Raw genomic sequence first — 17319 nt, forward strand, 5'->3', positions numbered from 1 at the left:
GTTCCTACTCCCTGTTTGATTGATACGGGAGCCTCTAAAACTACTCTTACAGCACAGGAGTTCCCCGCTGTGCCCCTCTCTTCTGATGTAGTCACCACTATAGGCATGGGGAACACCCCTATTCCCCACCCTGTTTGTTCCCCTTTATCGATATCCATTGGCCCCCTCTCCGCCAACCATGCTTTTCTTCTTAGCCCTTGTTCCCTCGTTAATCTCTTAGGTAAAGATCTGTTATGCAAATTAAATTGTACTATCTTTTGCTCCCCTGATGGGGTATTCCTGGAAGTGCCCGATCCAGCCCTCAACGAAGTGTTAGCTCTCTTACAAACAGATCTAGCCCCAGATAGGGAGACCAACCCCAGCCCTTCCTCGTTGCAACAGGAACTGCTGGCTAAGGTATCCCCCACGCTGTGGGCCGAACATGCCAATCAACTAGGGGGCATTAGCTCTGCTCAACCTGTTAAAATTCGGCTAAATCCAAAAAAACCTCTTCCCAAATTTCAACAATATCCCCTCTCCCAGCAGGCAAAAAAAAAAATTCGTCCAGTAATTTCTGCCTTACTCAACCAAAAAATTATTGTACCAACAGTAAGTAAATGTAATTCTCCTATTTTACCTGTTCACACCCCCCAAAAAAATACCTTGCTAGGGAATACGCTGTTTCTCCGTGTGTGCACACATGTATCAATAATATATCAATAAAAGGAGCCTCAGGCTGTCTGATCAATTGACAAGGTGGTGGTCTTTTCCCCAACAGTTGTGTGGTTGCTGGTAAGTATTTGCTTCAGGTTGGGGGGCTGTCTTAAGCAAGGACTGGCCTGTCTCCCAAGGATCGGGCCGAAACCCAGAGTGTTACGTCTTGAAAGTGCTTGTGTGACTGTGTAAAGGCCAAGCGGCCGGAGTGAGTGACAACTGTGGGAAGAGGCCTCGAGCCTCTGCGTGGTCGTCTTCAGTGAACTATCCATGATGACTCCAAGATCTCTTTCCTGATTAGTTGTAGCTAAATTAGCCCCCATCATATTGTATGTATAGCTGGGGGTATTTTTTCCAATGTGCATTACTTGACATTTATCCACATTAAATTTCATTTGCCATTTTGTTGCCCAATCAGAGTTTTGTGATACTTCTCTGAAGTTCTTCACTGTCTGCTTTGGTCTTAACTATCTTGAGCAGTTTAGTATCATCTGCAAATTTTGCCACCTCCCTCTTTACCCCTTTCTCCAGATCATTTATGAATAAATTGAATAGGATTGGTCCTAGGACTGACCACTGGGGAACACCACTAGTTACCCCTCTCCATTCTGAACACAGCGATGGGCGAACCTGGAGTGAGAGGTGGCATCCCTTCGATAGGTCAGCTGGTAGAGCAGAGGACTGGAGCCGGCACTCAGGAAGTCATCCTGACGTCGCCCTTCTGACTCCAGCTTGAAGGAGAGCTTCTTTTTCTTCCCCTTGCTGACAAAGAGCAAGAGAAGAAAGAAAGGTCAGGTGGGCCAACTTGGTGCACAAGTCCATGCTGTCTTTTCTTGCTTGGGACCCTGAAATGAGGGACTCATGGTGGGTAAAGGCACTGCTGTGCTTCCAAAGAAAAGCCCACTGCTGTGCACAAAGAGCATGCCAAAGCATAGGAGTGAACCAGGGACCACTAGATTGTCAGTCTAACACTCTCCCAACTGAGTTAAGTCAGCACCCTAAGGGCACTTTTGGGGCCTGCTGCTTCTCTGTCTGGGATGTTTTTGTCAGCCCTGGCACACAAAAAGGGCATCATTGCTAGTGCCCACGAAGGCAAGATGAATTTTTGCCTGCCTTGCTCAGTGCGACTTGCTTCCTCACCCCATTCCTGCCTTAGATCCTGGGTCACCTGGTGGCTGAAGATGGTCCATTGTCTCAAGCGGTGCCAGAGCCTGACATAGTGCCCCTGGGCAGCCTTTGCTCTGCACATGCCGGCCGTGCATATTTGCAAATACTTTAAAGTGCCTGTCAGTAAGTTCTAGGGACAGTTGCTCACCTTCAGAGGAAGTTCTCTAAAATTGGCCTGTCTCACCCAGTGGTACATTGATCTCTGTTCAGATTGAGCCAAAGGGCGGGGGGCCTAGATGCTGTGGCCGCAGCTGCTGTGAGGGCAGCCACTGTTGCGGATGAAGCCATCCTACAAGCACCTTCCACCTAGCCACCCACTGAAAATCCTGTAGGGTGTAAGGTGAGAGTAGAAGAACACTAGAGGGGGGGCCTCCTCCTTCCCTCATCATCGGCCATCCCATACCCGGTGCCGCACCCAGTGGGGTAAAAATAATACAACCTTATCGGAAGAGTCAGTTGCGTTCTTTGTGATTGCCCCATCATTTCCCTTGGGCCTGACCTGCCTTCCAGCTCAGCTACCATTGAAAATTGAAAAACAAAAAAGTAGAGCCGTAAAAGGCTTCAAAGCCCACCAAATCCAACCCCCCTTCTAATACGGCAGAAAAGCCACATGTCTCCTGACTAGGTAGGGACGTCCTATTGCCCCTTAGGAAGTGGAAGGCCATCGTGTTCGGTCTCAGCAGTACTCATGGAGCAGGGGGAAACACATGGCTGAGGAAATTCCCCACAGCCAAAAGATAGGTCTTGAGCATCACAACTTTGTAGGCTAATGATAAGGTCCACTTACGCCACTGGCTGAGCCTTTCCTCACAGGCCAGCAATCGCTTCTCCCAGTTCGCGTACTCCACCTCGTCCCCAACCGAATGGTAGAAGGCCCAGCTCATCAACCTGTCCACTCTTGCAGCCCTTCTCTTCCACCCTGACCGACAGGGAGGAGTTTTGAGCCTCCCTCCCTTAGGACCTTCAGCATTCCTGGGGACATCAACACTGCCCAAGTGACTTTGGGCCAGTAGGTCAACCAATAGGGCTGCCTCCTAGGCCAGGCTGCAGCCCAGCTTCAGGACTCAGAGGAAATGCAGCTCGCATCCCCACCTACAGGATTCCAGGCACAGCCAGGCTTCTGGATCAAACATCCCCTCTTGTGCTCAAGTCACAACAGCTAGCGGGCAAAAGACAGACTTTCATGGCCTTTCAGAAAGCAAGACAGAGCCTTGGAAGATCCAGTAGGGTTAGGTGCCACAGGAATTGCTCTCAGATCCCACTGAGACTTCAACTCAGATTGCAGGATTCAAAGTCCTGAGTGCTGGCCCTTACACCATGGGACCAATAGGGAACACCCAGACCTCTGCTGAGTTCTGATGAGGATGACCCTGTGTGGGCACCCTGCATTTGCTCACCAAGTTGTCATGCAGCAGTTTGCTGCAGCTCCCAGAGGCCTCTCTTAATCCAGACTGAGAGGCCAGTGGGCATGTGAGGAAGTTGCCCCTTCAGTCCCAGGCAATACATGGCCCGTCCTAGGAAAGGAGAAAATGAAGTCAAGGACCATCCTCAAGAGATACCTTCTGAAGATCTTGGAGAATATTACAGGGAAAGCTGTCTTTTTCATTTACCAGTGACTTGAACCCTAGACCCTCAGATTAAAAGCCTGATGTTCTACCAACTGAACTAGCCAGGCTCACATGTCCAAATGGCAAATTTCATGCAGAAGAGAAATTAGTCATGAAAATGAGGGCAGGAAATAATACAGAAAACTTGCTACTCTTGCTTTCTTAGCAGTCCTAGCCCCAGCCTGCTCCTCCATCTGGCGCCCTGAGGCCTTATTCTTTCTTTAGTTAAATATTAAATCCAGGAGAAAACACAGTTATACAGAAATGTCATTGGAAATACAAAAAATAAAAAGGAAAATGCAATTCCCATCACTTTATCATGTCTGTGCCATTCCTGTATCGAGAGCACCCACTAAGGTCCCTGTGTGCTTACGAGAAACCTGGAGGAACTCATACAACAGCCTGAACATGAAACTCAACTGCTCCCAGGTGCTGCAGTAAAACCCTTTCCCTGCTGTGACGTTGCACTTCATAGGATTTTATGAAAATATGCTAATGAGTGTGAATATAAAGTAACTGAAATATGCTTCATGCAAAAGGTCTCTTGTAAGGTATCATTTCAAAGCTTATAATCTACTGTGTGTGTTCATTCTATTTGTATGAACCAATAATTCCTGTATCTGAAACTAGAAATATGAAATATAACTCTGAGGTCCTATTGTAATGATGCAAAGTGTGGACCATTAATAGTGGTTTGGACTCTTGATGGCTCCCATTAACCAGGACAATAGACTGCAGATGGCTCTGTCCTGCACCATCTGTGAGTCAGGCCAGGAAGAATGAAGGCTTGGGGTCTCCCAGGACATGTGACCATGTCACCTGGTACAGGAATCCATCTTAAACCTGGGGCTTTTCCCCAGGAGAGAGACAAAAGATTCCTGCCTTGTAGCAAAGCTGTATAAGGAGATGGAACAGAAGAAAGGTGGGTGCAGTCATGCAAAATCCCCTAGCTACCTTGAGCTGGAACAAGAACTATACCTGGTGAAAAGATTGGGCCCAGACAAGAAATAAGTCTAGTCTGCGAAAGAAGCTTATTGGAAGATCTCTGAGGGTGAGACTTGATCTGTATTGAGTTTCACGCTGTATTAGGCTTGGACTTGCATGTTTTTGTTTTATTTTGCTCTATGGAGAATACAAATGGCACAGAGAAGGAAAAGATAATGCCATAGAAAAGTCTGTGTGCGTGTGTGTGTGTGTGAGATGGGTGGGAGGGTGTCTAGAAACCACTCTCCTCTAGTTTCTTTTCTCTGATTTCCTTTGGGAAATCTGAAGCAGGGAGCAAAAGCCATTGCTACCTCTGAGGCTTGAACTCACAACCTTCAGGTTATGAGACTGACACGCTGTCAACTGCACTAAGAAGACTTAGTAGACCTTTAGGCTCTGTGCATATAGGACCCTCCTACATCGGTGACTGGGGCAGGGAAGGAGCCAGGGGTGTGCTGGAAGAAGCAGGGAGCTCTGGTGCCCACAGACCTGTCCTGGCAGCTTTCTCAGCAGCAGAGAAATCAATTTGCCCTGCCAGTGAACAATCTCCTGGAACTAATGGCAGCACAGGGGGGATGTTTCCAAGCTGTGCACCTACTGCCACATTTTGGAACTTACTCTCCTTCTCCTAGCAGGGCACTTTGCATGGGAATTAGGCAAAGCAAACTACACAGGTAAGAGGAACAAGCTGGGCAAGGTACATGGGGAACAGAATCCAGGGCTCCAGATAAGGCCCGAATTTACAATCCCAGCAGCTTGCCCTTCTCTACTAACCAATTGCACCACGGCAGATGCTGTTTAGATGGATTTGGGAAGCAGGCAGTTCCCAGTCTCTGTGGTTCACACCTTTGCTGGTAATTGAAAAGCAGCTGGTTCCAACCTAATTCAAGATGCGGCTTTTCAGTGATGAGACTCCAGTACGTTTTAACAGGAAGAAAACTTCCTCTATTCTGGTTTAGCCCCATTTGACTCCTTCTGCCCATCTTCTCCGCCCCCCCAGTCTCTTTCCTTCCCCACTGGGGCCATGCAGAGAGGAGCCCCAGTCAGTCCCTGTCACAGAGATTCTGTATCCTACAAACGGAGGGAGGGGTCACTCTAAAACATTGATAATGGGGAGGGGAGGGGTGTGCATGGTTAGGGGGAGAAAGCATGGAGACCTAACAGTAGGGCCTAGAGAGATTCCTCCAAACAGGGGAGATCCCCTGCTGCCCCCCATCAGCAGGAAGAACAACTGTGTGTGGGGTCTCCACATGCTGTTCCCGCCCCAAGAGCCAACTGTGGCAATGGGAGCTGCAGGGCTGGAGTCTGTGGGCAGCAGTGCTCAGAGATGCCCCCAGCCCTCCTGCTTAGGGGCTGCTGCCAGAGGAGGGTGCGGGTTGCTTTCAAGAGATGCCCGAGGTAAATGCTGCACCCTTCATCCTCTCCTGTACTCTCAACGCCCTGCCCCAACCCAGACCCCACACCTGCACCCAAACTCCCTCCAAGCGCCTGCCCCCTGCACGCCCTCCTACAGCACAACCCCCTGACTGAGCCCAGACCCTGAACCCGAACTCTCTCCCACTTTGTTGGATGTATGTGGCGGAAATTTGCAGGGGCAGGTATAAATATGCAGGTAAGAATTAGTCTAGAGATATGGAGGTTAGTTCTATCAGGGAGGATAAGGCCCTCTTCTAGCAGTTGAGGTGTGAACGCCAAGGGAGGAGAAATTGCTTTTGTAGTTGGCTAGCTAGGCACAGAATTCCCACTCCGTTCATCTGATGAAGTGGGGATTCACCCCTCAAAGCTTATGCTCCTGTACGTCTGTTAGTCTATAAGGTGCCACAGGACTCTCACTTTTTACAAATCCTGGTTAACGCAGCTACCCCTGTGATACTCAAAATGACAGTGTCCCCTGTTGGGTGTACATCACTGACCTCTCTCCTCTCTGAGCACTGACTGCCCCTCTGTTTCCTTGCCTCTCAGTCTGAGCAGATGGGACCTTTCCCTCCAGTGCTGGAGGATTCGCCCTTCTCATCTACCCTTGTCCCAAGCAGCACAGTGAGAGGGAATCTTAAATGTACCAAGGTGACTTTGGAGCAGAAACCCCCCAGACCTTCCATGCAATTGGCACTTGCCCCTCACTGAGCAGAACTGAAACTGGTGCAGGGAGACTGGTGGGCCACATCCCCTGTGGGCATGAGCAAAGAGCAGGGTGAAAAAATGAACCTGAAAATGCTGGGAATTGAACACAGGGCCTCATACATGCAAAGCATGTGCTTTACCACTGAGCTACATCCTCAGATGGGCTGTATTTGCTATGGATTATACTCAGAGGCCTCCTGTTCTCACTGCATCCAGTGACCTATAAGCTTCATGAGAAGCCCATTCCTCTCTCTGAGAGCCAGGCCTCCTCTCCTGAAGGTTACTTGTTCATAGGGGTCACTTTGCAGCAGGGCCAGATTCTATGTGTGGGGCAGAGAGAGTTTGTGCCCTGGACTCAGGGGGCAGAAATACACTCAGCCCTCTCCCCTCCATTGGTTGGGGGGGTGGTGCTGCAATCCCCTGCTCCAAGGTCATGGTGGGGGATGCTGTGAGCATCTCAACACCTCACCCTGGCGGCAGAAGTGGGGTGGGGAGTTCTAGGTGTTTCCACCTGCCTGTGAAGTCCAGCTTTCCCCAGGACATTCACTGCGGTGCAATTGGGTCACTGTTTCCATGGCTGAACAGCAAAGAATCACTCCCAGTTTCCCTTCTATCCGCAGCAGGATTAGCCTGTGTCAGTGGTTAATGAGGTAGATCTAGTTGTAGATTGTTATTCATTCCCCACCTTGACAATTCACACAGTCCCTTTCCTACTCAAATCCCCAGCACCTCAGTGATCCTGGTAGCAGGGGTTGGGGCCTTAGACTTTCAGGGTTCTTTTTATCCTCCACCTGGAGTGAACTCAGTTTTTCCACCATCCCAGACAATCCATGAAATAACAACAGGGGCATAAAGAAAGAGGGGAGGGAACATCTCACAGCCAGGGCTGGATGTGCCCAGGGCCCCCTGCTTCTCCATTGTTTCCATGGAATTTGGCCCTCTGCTTTGCAAAAGGAACAGAGAAAGTTCTTGCTACTCCTGTGCCTGTGCAAGGAAAATTGTGCTTCTGTATGAAAGAGAGGAGGGAAATGGCCCCATGATGGGACAATATCCTCAGGATTAAGCCCTAAGGACTCAGGCTGAGAACTGATTTAACTCCACTCATCTGGGATTTAACAAATTGTCTTCCATGGAGCAGGGCCAGTTCCAGCATTTTTGCCACCCCAAGCAGAAAAAAAAAAATAAAAAAGCTGCAATCAGCGGCAGCTCTACCTCTGCTGCTTTTGGCGGCAAGTCTTTCCCTCCGAGAGGGACTGAGAGGGCCCAATTGCTGCAGAAGACTCCCCATTCCATTGGTTGCTCCAGAAACCTGCTTGCTGCGCTTGTGCCTGGAGCCAGCCCTGCCATGGAGACGCTGGGAAGATGGAGGCATCAGGAAAAAAACACAGATTTGTTTACATTGCAAGTGAAGAATAACTGAAGCTTTTTTGGTTTAAAATCACTTTTCCCTGACTGGGAATTGAACCCAGGCCATGGCAGCCAAACTACCAAACCCAAACCACTAAACCACCATTAAACTGATAATGATGTTTTTCTTCCCTCTTATACTACACTTTCTTAGGCTACTTTCTATCCACTTTCTGACAGTGCTTCATTGTCCACTCCCTGAAGGGTTAAGAACAGAGAGTGTAGGAACCCCTGTACTTAGGGTCACAACCTCAGCCCAACACAAGCCACTGAAACAAACTCGAATCATGCTTCCTCCAGCAGGATCACAAAGCCACACAAAAAAAAACCCAGGAGGAACAATCCTCCTCTGCCTTCATTTACCGCATCGCAACCCTCTCAGCAGCCGACTCTTGCAGGAAGGACACTCAGCTGATAGGTGCTCTGGCATAGAGACCAAGGAAAGGGTGTTGCTCCCCCTCGCTGTGAGCTGATCACATTCTGACTCCGTGGAACAGGGCTCTGAGCTTTGCCATCTTGTGAGTTCTGAGTGCTGAGCCCCCTGGACCCTTCTGCTGAGACCATGGTGATTGCACAACAGCTGCAAGGCCTTTTTCCCTCTCTTTGTCCTCCTTGGCTTCCCCAGACTTTCCCCACAAATGATTCTATCAGGCACTGGAGGGATCTAAGGACCTGTAGGTTTCCCTCACCCACCTCTTAAGGCAAACAGTGATTCCCTTCTCTGACACTCCTGGGTCTGGGCTTCTTATGAGTTTTTCTCCAGGGGACCTGATTCCCTGTGAAAATGTGTGTGTGTCATGTGGGGAACTCAGACTCAGATTCTCCCCCACTAGATGAGTCCAACAGCATCCCTTGGTGGGAGAATCCTAAATTCCACCCTCCCCCATAGTTTCTCTGACCAGCTGATGGCAGCAGCATGCTAAATCAACCTCAGCTCTCTGGTCTAGAAAGCAGCATCTAACCAGCCTTGTGACAGCTCCGGTTTGCTCGCTGGAGACCTAACAAACCAGGAAAGAAGTCAAACGTCAGACAGAGAACCTCAGCTCACAAATAAACACCCTCAGGGATTGAGGGTTTGAAAACTGGTTAAAAGATAGGGAACAAAGGGTAGGAATTAATGGTAAATTCTCAGAATGGAGAGGGGTAACTAGTGGTGTTTCCCAAGGGTCAGTCCTAGGACGAATCCTATTCAATTTATTCATAACTGATCTGGAGAAGGGGGTAAACAGTGAGGTGGCAAAGTTTGCAAATGATACTAACCTACTCAAGATAGTTAAGACCAAAGCAGATTGTGAAGAACTTCAAAAAGATCTCACAAAACTAAGTGATTGGGCAACAAAATGGCAAATTAAATTTAATGTGGATAAACGTAAAGTAATGCACATTGGAAAAAATAACCCCAACTATACATACAATATGATGGGGCCTAATTTAGCTACAACAAGTCAAGAAAAAGATCTTGGCGTCATTGTGGATAGTTCTCTGAAGATGTCCACGCTGTGCCCAGAGGTGGTCAAAAAAGCAATCAGGATGTTAGGAATCATTAAAAAGGGGATAGAAAATAAGACTGACAATATATTATTGCCTTATATAAATCCATGGTACGCCCACATCTCGAATACTGTGTACAGATGTGGTCTCCTCACCTCAAAAAAGAGATTCTAGCACTAGAAAATGTTCAGAAAAGGGCAACTAAAATGATTAGGGGTTTGGAGAGGGTCCCATATGAGGAAAGATTAAAGAGGCTAGGCCTCTTCAGATTGGAAAAGAGGAGATTAAGGGAGGATATGATAGAGGTATATAAAGTCATGAGTGATGTTGAGAAAGTGGATAAGGAAAAGCTATTTACTTATTCCCATAATACAAGAACTAGGGGTCATCAAATGAAATTAATAGGTAGCAGATTTAAAACAAGTAAAAGGAAGTTCTTCACACAGCGCACAGTCAACTTGTGGAACTCCTTACCTGAGGAGGTTGTGAAGGCTGGGACTATAACAATGTTTAAAAGGGAACTGGATAAATTCATGGTGGCTAGGTCCATAAATGGCTATTAGCCAGGAAGGGTAAAAAATGGTGTTCCTAGCCTCTGTTCATCAGAGGATGGAGATGGATGGTAGGAGAGAGATCACTTGATCACTGCCTGTTAGCTTCACTCCCTCTGGGGCACCTGGCATTGGACACTGTCGGTAAACAGATACTGGGCTAGATGGACCTTTGGTCTGACCCAGTACGGCCGTTCTTATTTTCTTACAGGGCACCTTCTACACGGCGACTGGGCAGTTGACTGACTTTAAATCTAGCTAGCTCTGTTGGTAGAGCATGATGCTCTTAATCCCACCATCATAAATTCAAGCCCCTTAGGTGTCACTCTTCTGCTAATAGTCACAGATCCAGCTGAAACAAACTCTCTATGCTCTTTGGCAGGTCATGTTTCCTCTTCTCTCTGAGCTTCACTAAAACATGAATAGAGAACAAACTGACATTTGCATCCTATGTTAAGAGAGTATTTTCTCCTCTTCCATTGTACCCCAGGCAAGAAGAGGGGATAATAACCAGTTAACGGATGATTGCAGAGGGAAAAATTTGGTCTTTATAAATAGGACAATGATCATTTAGTCTCCATGTCCACTGATGGTAGGACAAGAAGTAATGGACTTAATCTGCAGCCAGGGAGATTCACGTTAGATATTGGGAACAGCTTTCTAACTCTGAGGGTAGTTAAGCTCTGGAATAGGCTCCCAAGGGTGTCTGTGGAGTCTCTATCCTCGGAGGCTTTTAAGAACAGGTTGAACAAAGCTCTGTCAAGGATACTCTGCATATACTTGGTCCCATAGACAACCTGCTCTGGCTCTGGTTCCCTCCTTCTGCTCCCTGCCTGGGCCGACTGCTGGGGGCACTTGATCCCACATGCCCCCAATGCATCGTCTCTGCTTGGCTCTGCTTCAGGAGTGAGGACTGGATTTCATGACCTCTCCAGGGCCCTTGCAGTCATACAGCTCTATAATTCGATGCCATCGAAATACAATATAAACAACAACAAAAGTGGAAACATCACAATCTAACATCTAACAATTCAGCGTGAACTAACATTCCACAGCACAAAGTGACAACACGTAGGAGCGCAAAGCCCAACAATTCATCACCATGAAAATGAACGCCCCATGGGGCAAAATGACGCACTGCAAAAGAGCTCAGCTCACACCAGTGCAACACAAGCCAGTGCAAAAACCATACAACACGAAACAATGCATCAGAGTGCAAAGTGACACTGTGCAAAACAGCTCAGCGTGGAACAATGACACAGCACAAACCCACACAACAGAATCATATAGAAAGGTAGGGCAGGGAGGGACTCTGAGAGTCAGGACCAAGTCTCCCTAGCCTGTCCCTGACAGGTGTTTGAAAAACAAGGAAACAAAGGGCACCACAGACTTATGTTTTTTGGATGAGTCAAGAAAAGGGAGTAGCATTGTCCCCCTCAGGTAGCCCCTGTTCAATTCCAGGTCAGAAAACAAAACTCTTCTGCAAGAATATCCAAAAAATATTGTGTTTCACTTTATTTCATAAGTACAGTTGTGTGGCAAATAAATGATGACTCTAAAGTTTCATAAAAGTGTGGGAAATATGGATGTATCTGAGGAAATGGCTTGGAATGAAGGAAGAGAAAAACTGATGGGTCGAGAGAACAGGCCCTGTTTCCACCTGGTTTGGAATTTCTCTCACAACTACTGGAAGAGAAAAGCTAAGGAAATGGTGTTCTTTTGTTGCAAAGGAGATTAAAGTGAGGCTATTTTCTGCAGATAGAATTAAATGGTCATGTCAGTAGTGGGATTTGAAACCACGTCTCCATGCAGAGACCAGAACACCCAATGGATTGGAACAAAAAATATTTTTAGCTAGCACTTTAGACCAGTCCACGATCCTAATGCTACAAAGAATGTGACTTATCAACCCTAGTTTTCATTAATAGTTGATGAACTCTTTAGGGAGGTGGAGATGGCACATCTCTTTCAACTCCAAGAGACCTTCTACAGCACAGCTGATTTTTAGACACACTCACCTGGACCTAAAGTTACACGTTTCCTGGAGCTCCATGAGTTCTGCGGTGTTGGAATCTCCCTGTTCGCTTTTTAAGTGAACAAAAGATGGGTGCTGGCATTCTGAGAGAGTAATGGTGAACCTCAAAATCCTACCCTGTGCGCCAGACAGTTAAGCAACCAGCACCCACAACCTGTACTATGATAGCATCCTGTCTGGGAACAACTCACTTACCAACAGCTGGGGTGTGAAATCCTCATTTCTTTGTTGTTCTGTCACTGTAGTCCCCACTTTCCTATTGCTTGTCTGTATAATCTCTGTCTGGTTCTGTAACTGTTTCTGTCTGCTGTATAAGTAATTTGTTTTGTGTAAACCAATTAAGGTGGTGGGGTATAATTGGTTAGATAATCATGTTACAATATGTTAGGATTAGTCAGTAAAATGATTGGTTAAAATAGACCTAAGCAGAACTCAAGTTTTACTATATAGTCTGCAGTCAATCAGGAAGTAAGGGGGGGAATGCGAATGGGAATCGGGGTAGGGGAATTGGAATTATGTTTTGCTAAGGGGGGGAATAGGGACAGGGAAGGGGAATGGGGTCACAGGCAAGCCTCTGTGGTGTCAGAGCTGGGAAAGGGGATACTGAGGAAGGAAACTGGAATCATTGCTTGCTGGAAGTTTACCCCAATAAACGTTGAATTGTTTGCACCTTTGAGCTTCATGCATTGCTGCTCTCTGGTCACGTGAGAGAGACCAGGGAATGAGAGGGTGATGGGACAAACCCTGTAACAAGTACATCTTTCAGGGTGTGAAACCCCCCCAGAAACAGTATAATAAAGCTGACCTAAGCCATGGTTAGATAGTGCTAAATGAAAGGAAAGATTGTTTTGCCAATGCAGCTATTACAGGGATGGAAAACCCTTCTGGTCTCTGTAGCAACTGTATACTCCACAGTGCTACAGCAGTATTTTAAGCACAGCCAGCCTCAGAGGGAGACAAGATCTGGCTCCATGGATGGTCAGCCACTAAGACAGCAGCAATGACAACACATTAATGCTTCCATAGTTGGCAGGATTTGAACCTGCACGGGGAGACCCCAATGGATTTCTAGTCCATCACCTTAACCACTCAGCCACAACTACTTGATGAATAGCTGCTGCCCTACACGATGATTCTGTTCTCACAGAATTGTCACTTCAAATGGTTCAGACCAACTCCCCCAGCACACTCACGGCTGTGCATTAGTGTAAGTGTGTCCATGGTGAACAGCAAGAGTTCCTGCCCATTTCCCTTCCAGCTGGAGCATGATTAGTGTGTTTGTGGCTAACAACATTGCTATAGATTGTTGTTCATTCCCCACACTGACAATTCAGACAGTCCCTTTCCTATTCGAATCTCCACCATATCATTCCAATAGCCGGGGGGAGGATTTCTCTGGGGCACTGAAATGTTTCACAGGATTTGTGTATGAGCTCAGCCTTGCATTCCATCCCTGATGTTTCATGGACTAACAACAGCAGCAGAAAGAAAGAGCCGAGCCAATATCTCCCTGGTAGGGATGCAGGTGACCATGTCCCCTCTGTCTGACCATTGCCATTGCAGGAGAGAAGGGTTCACTGGAATCAAATGCCCTGGCTCAGACAAGAGACACAGGGAGGTTTTACTGTTATTGGATCTGTGCAAAGGAAATTGTGCCTCTGTGTGAAATTGAGGAGGGAAATAAAACGTCCACATGGTGGCCCAGTGCCTTAAGGAATGTGGGCAATTGACTGACTGAGAAATGATTTAACAGGAATTTGTATCAATGTATTGCCCTGATTAAAACCTATGGCTGTAAGGTGCCACTGTTGTTAGTACTTGAACCTGCTTGGAGAGACCTGAGTGGGTGTCAAGTCCACTATCTTAACGAGGGGTAGTTGATTATTTTGTCAAGATCCAAATTTCTTGGTCAAGATCTAGTCAATGTCTAGATGACAGAGAAAATAATACACTGATGATAATAAGAAGAATTTAGAAATATTTACAGTTGCTATGGGCATAACTATGATGATTGTTTCATGTTTCATTCTTTATATCTGACACCACCATTACCTTTCCCTTTAGCCTTGTAGTTTGCCAAGGGTAAAATTAAACATCTCTTCAGATACAAGGGAGTGTTTGTGTTCACTCCTGCTAGCTACACAGGGGCTTGACGTAGCTGCTTTCAATCCTCCGGCTCTGCTGGGATAAGAAACATTTCAGGGTGTCACTGAACTGAAGGAGGGAGATCACTTTTTGACAGATGATGCTTCCTCTTAAAGGTGTTTGTCTGGCTGGCAGCTCTGGTTCCCAGGTGTCTCCTGAGGGAAGAAAGTTTCTGTGCAAAATACTAAAACTTTTAACAGAGAGGAGGGAAAAGCGACGACCGCATGGTGGGGCCAGTATGTACCACAACATGGTTCTTTTATGTGGGATGACTCTGAACATTGACTGATCTCCACTCCCTTGGATTTGAAGAGATGTTTAGTTGTGCACTTAGGAACCTATAAGGCTGAAGCAATTTTATGGGTGGTGACACTACGATGGAAGGGTTTTTTAATGTTGTAGAAATTGTTAAAAACACTTAGCTTAAACTGGAACTGCCTGTTATTAAAGGCTGGTTTCCCCACGTCAGTTCCATAAGCTCTCCTAGAAACAACCTGGGTTCTCTCCTGCCTCGGTGGGAACTAGAGGGAATCATCCCCTGCTGCCCTTGGCTCTAGGCTGATTTTTCTGGGGAGGGGACGTGGAGTTGATTTGTTTGCTGTTGAGAAGGGAGCCGGGCCAGTTCTCAGGGAACCAGAACTCCCAGCAACTTCCCAGCCCAACCCAGGCTGCTGCCCCATCCCAGTCTCTGTTCCTCTGGGAGCCCTCCATGTTTGACTCTAGAGCAGGTTGGGAGCAGCAGCTGAGGCAGAGGACAGCCTGGGCCAGGCAGATAAGGAGTTTAGCAAGCAAAAAATGTAAAATGGCAGTGGAGTATTACCTTGGACTTGACAGCATTTCTCCATTGGTCTGTCTGCCTTGGGGCAGGGACAATAGCACGTCCTGCTGCATTCGTTATTTCAAGAAGCAGTTTAGGATTTTCATTCTCACACTCAGTACACAAAGCAGGACTCAACTTTTGGCATAAACTAAACAAGCTGCTCACAGATTCTGACAGCCACAATGAGTGGTCGGGTGAGAGCTCAGACCTGCCCCTGTCCCAGAGGGAATGTGTCATCTGTGTGGGGACTGGACCACTGACCTACCCGCTCCTAACTCCCAAACTTTCAGTAACTCTATTATCAGTACCTGTGAGTGTTATTTAAACCATAAGAAAAACCACACTGGGCTAGACCAAAGGCCCATCTAGCTCTGAGTCTTGTCTTCTGACAGCAGCCAATAGCAGGTGCCCCAACAACCAGTCAGCAAGGCACCACTGGGAGTTAAACCCAGGATCTCCTGTTTACAAAACAGATTCTTTAGCCAGCTAATCCATGGTGCCTGTGGGTAGCTAAAACACACTGTTTGCCCACACCTGACTCCCTGCCACCACCACCAGGGCCTGACAAGCTTTGTTTGTATTTGGATTCTGCAAAGCAGAGGAGCAGGTGACGTTTTCCTTACAAGTTGTGTGTGAGTGAATCTTTGGCCAGGTCTGCACTACAAAGTTGTTTCAGCAGAATTATATTGTTCAGGTGTGTGAAAAACACACAACGCTACCTCAGTTGGCAGCTTGTGGCAGGTGTACACACTGCAATGCCACGTCTGGCGACAAAACTCTCCTGTTTTGCTGACAAAATAAAAAAACTTTGATGAGAGTTCTAGGGCTTTTTGATGCAAACTTGAAGTGACAGAGTAGACGTTGCCGTTCATTTTATCACCATAACTGGCCTCCTCCAGTATCCCACAATGGCCGCCATGAACTCGCCCACCCTGCATTCCTGCTACAGAGCCATGGGCCTTCCCCTTTCATTGCTCTGGGAAGTTCTGACAGCTGAGCCTGCTGCTCTGGCAGCCAGGAGCAAATCACTGCCGTGGAATGCTGCTCTCTCCAACACTGCGAACACAGGGCAGGGTGGCGGGAACTTTGTTACAGTGTGGGGGGCCACTGGCATCCGAACTGTGACATGCTCAGGACATCCCTTCCCTCGAGGAGGCTCTTACCTTCTAAACAGGGACGGCTGTTTTCTAGTAAAATCAGGAAAAGGGAAGGAGAAAACTCGAAAGAAGTTCTTCCTGGCACTCACATACGTGAACCCGAATACTTTCTCAGTCCTCAAAGAGAGACCTTGAGAAAGAGACTTGCTGAAGCAAAGCCACAGGGGTCTCTGAGATTTCCTTGGCCCCTCGCCCCTGTCCTGCCTGGCTGATGTCAGCATCTCTCTGTGAGGTCACCACCTCCCCACCACCTTTGACCAATAGTCTGAGGTCCTGCAAAAGGCCTTTGTGATGTCACTGCCACATCCCTCCCTTGCTGTGCTTGTCCTGCCCCTGGCCAGGAACTTTGGAGGTTTGAGCTACTCCTGTGGTCACCCCACTCAAGGAGCGTTCATTCTAGGAAGCAAGCTGGCTAGACAGTAAAACATCAGACTCTGATCCCAATGCTACACTCCGTTTTTCAGAAATTAGTCGACTTTATGGCCAGAAGAGACCATTAGAGCATCTAATCTGACCCCCTGCATATCACAGGCCTCCTGTATGACACAATAGCTACTTTTTGGGCAAACACATTCCACAAAGGCATCTAGTCTTCATTAAATGACATCAAGAGATGGCGAATCCACCACTTTCCTTGGTAGCTCGTTCCTGTGGTGAAACATCCTCGCTGTTGAATTTTTGTGTCTTATTTGTAATATGAATTTGTCTCTTTTCACCTTCCAGCCACTGTGTCTTGTTATGCCTTTCTCTGCTAGATTCAAGTGCCCTTTAATGCCCAATATTTTCTCTCCATTAAAGCCCTTCAACACATCACTGAAGTCACCTTTCAGTCTTCTTCTGATAAGCTAAACAGGTCGAGTTCTTTCAGTAGCTCACTAGAAGGCATTTTTCTCCAGCCCTCAGAACATTTGATGGCTCTTTGCTGCCCCAGCTCCAATTTCACAACATCTTTTTCAAGTGAGGACACCAAAACTGGAGGCAATATTTCAGTATCAGTCTCACTGATGCCATGTCACCTCCTGTGACGTTATTGACATAATCTGTAACTGTATAGATCACCATTAAGACCACTGTCATATATTTGCAGCCAATATTGTAGAAAGGTTGTCGTTTAAGGGGTCTGTGGAGAGGTTCTGATTGG

The 17319-nt window shown here is 47.3% G+C and overlaps 2 long non-coding RNA genes and 2 other non-coding genes across 4 annotated transcripts in view; 1 reads left to right on the forward strand and 3 right to left on the reverse strand.

The window, feature by feature from the left end:
- LOC127041589 (uncharacterized) overlaps window positions 1-17319 on the forward strand; it is a 244742-nt gene that overhangs the window by 117433 nt on the left and 109990 nt on the right. The gene's annotated exons all lie outside the window — the stretch shown is intronic.
- LOC127041588 (uncharacterized) overlaps window positions 1-17319 on the reverse strand; it is a 271683-nt gene that overhangs the window by 64987 nt on the left and 189377 nt on the right. The window lies entirely within an intron of this gene.
- Window positions 6658-6729, reverse strand: TRNAA-UGC (transfer RNA alanine (anticodon UGC)). The gene has a single exon. It is a non-coding gene; the product is annotated as a tRNA-Ala (tRNA).
- Window positions 13078-13159, reverse strand: TRNAS-AGA (transfer RNA serine (anticodon AGA)). The gene has a single exon. It is a non-coding gene; the product is annotated as a tRNA-Ser (tRNA).

Source organism: Gopherus flavomarginatus (assembly GCF_025201925.1).
Source record: "Gopherus flavomarginatus isolate rGopFla2 chromosome 13 unlocalized genomic scaffold, rGopFla2.mat.asm SUPER_13_unloc_3, whole genome shotgun sequence".
NCBI classification, from domain to species: domain Eukaryota; kingdom Metazoa; phylum Chordata; order Testudines; family Testudinidae; genus Gopherus; species Gopherus flavomarginatus.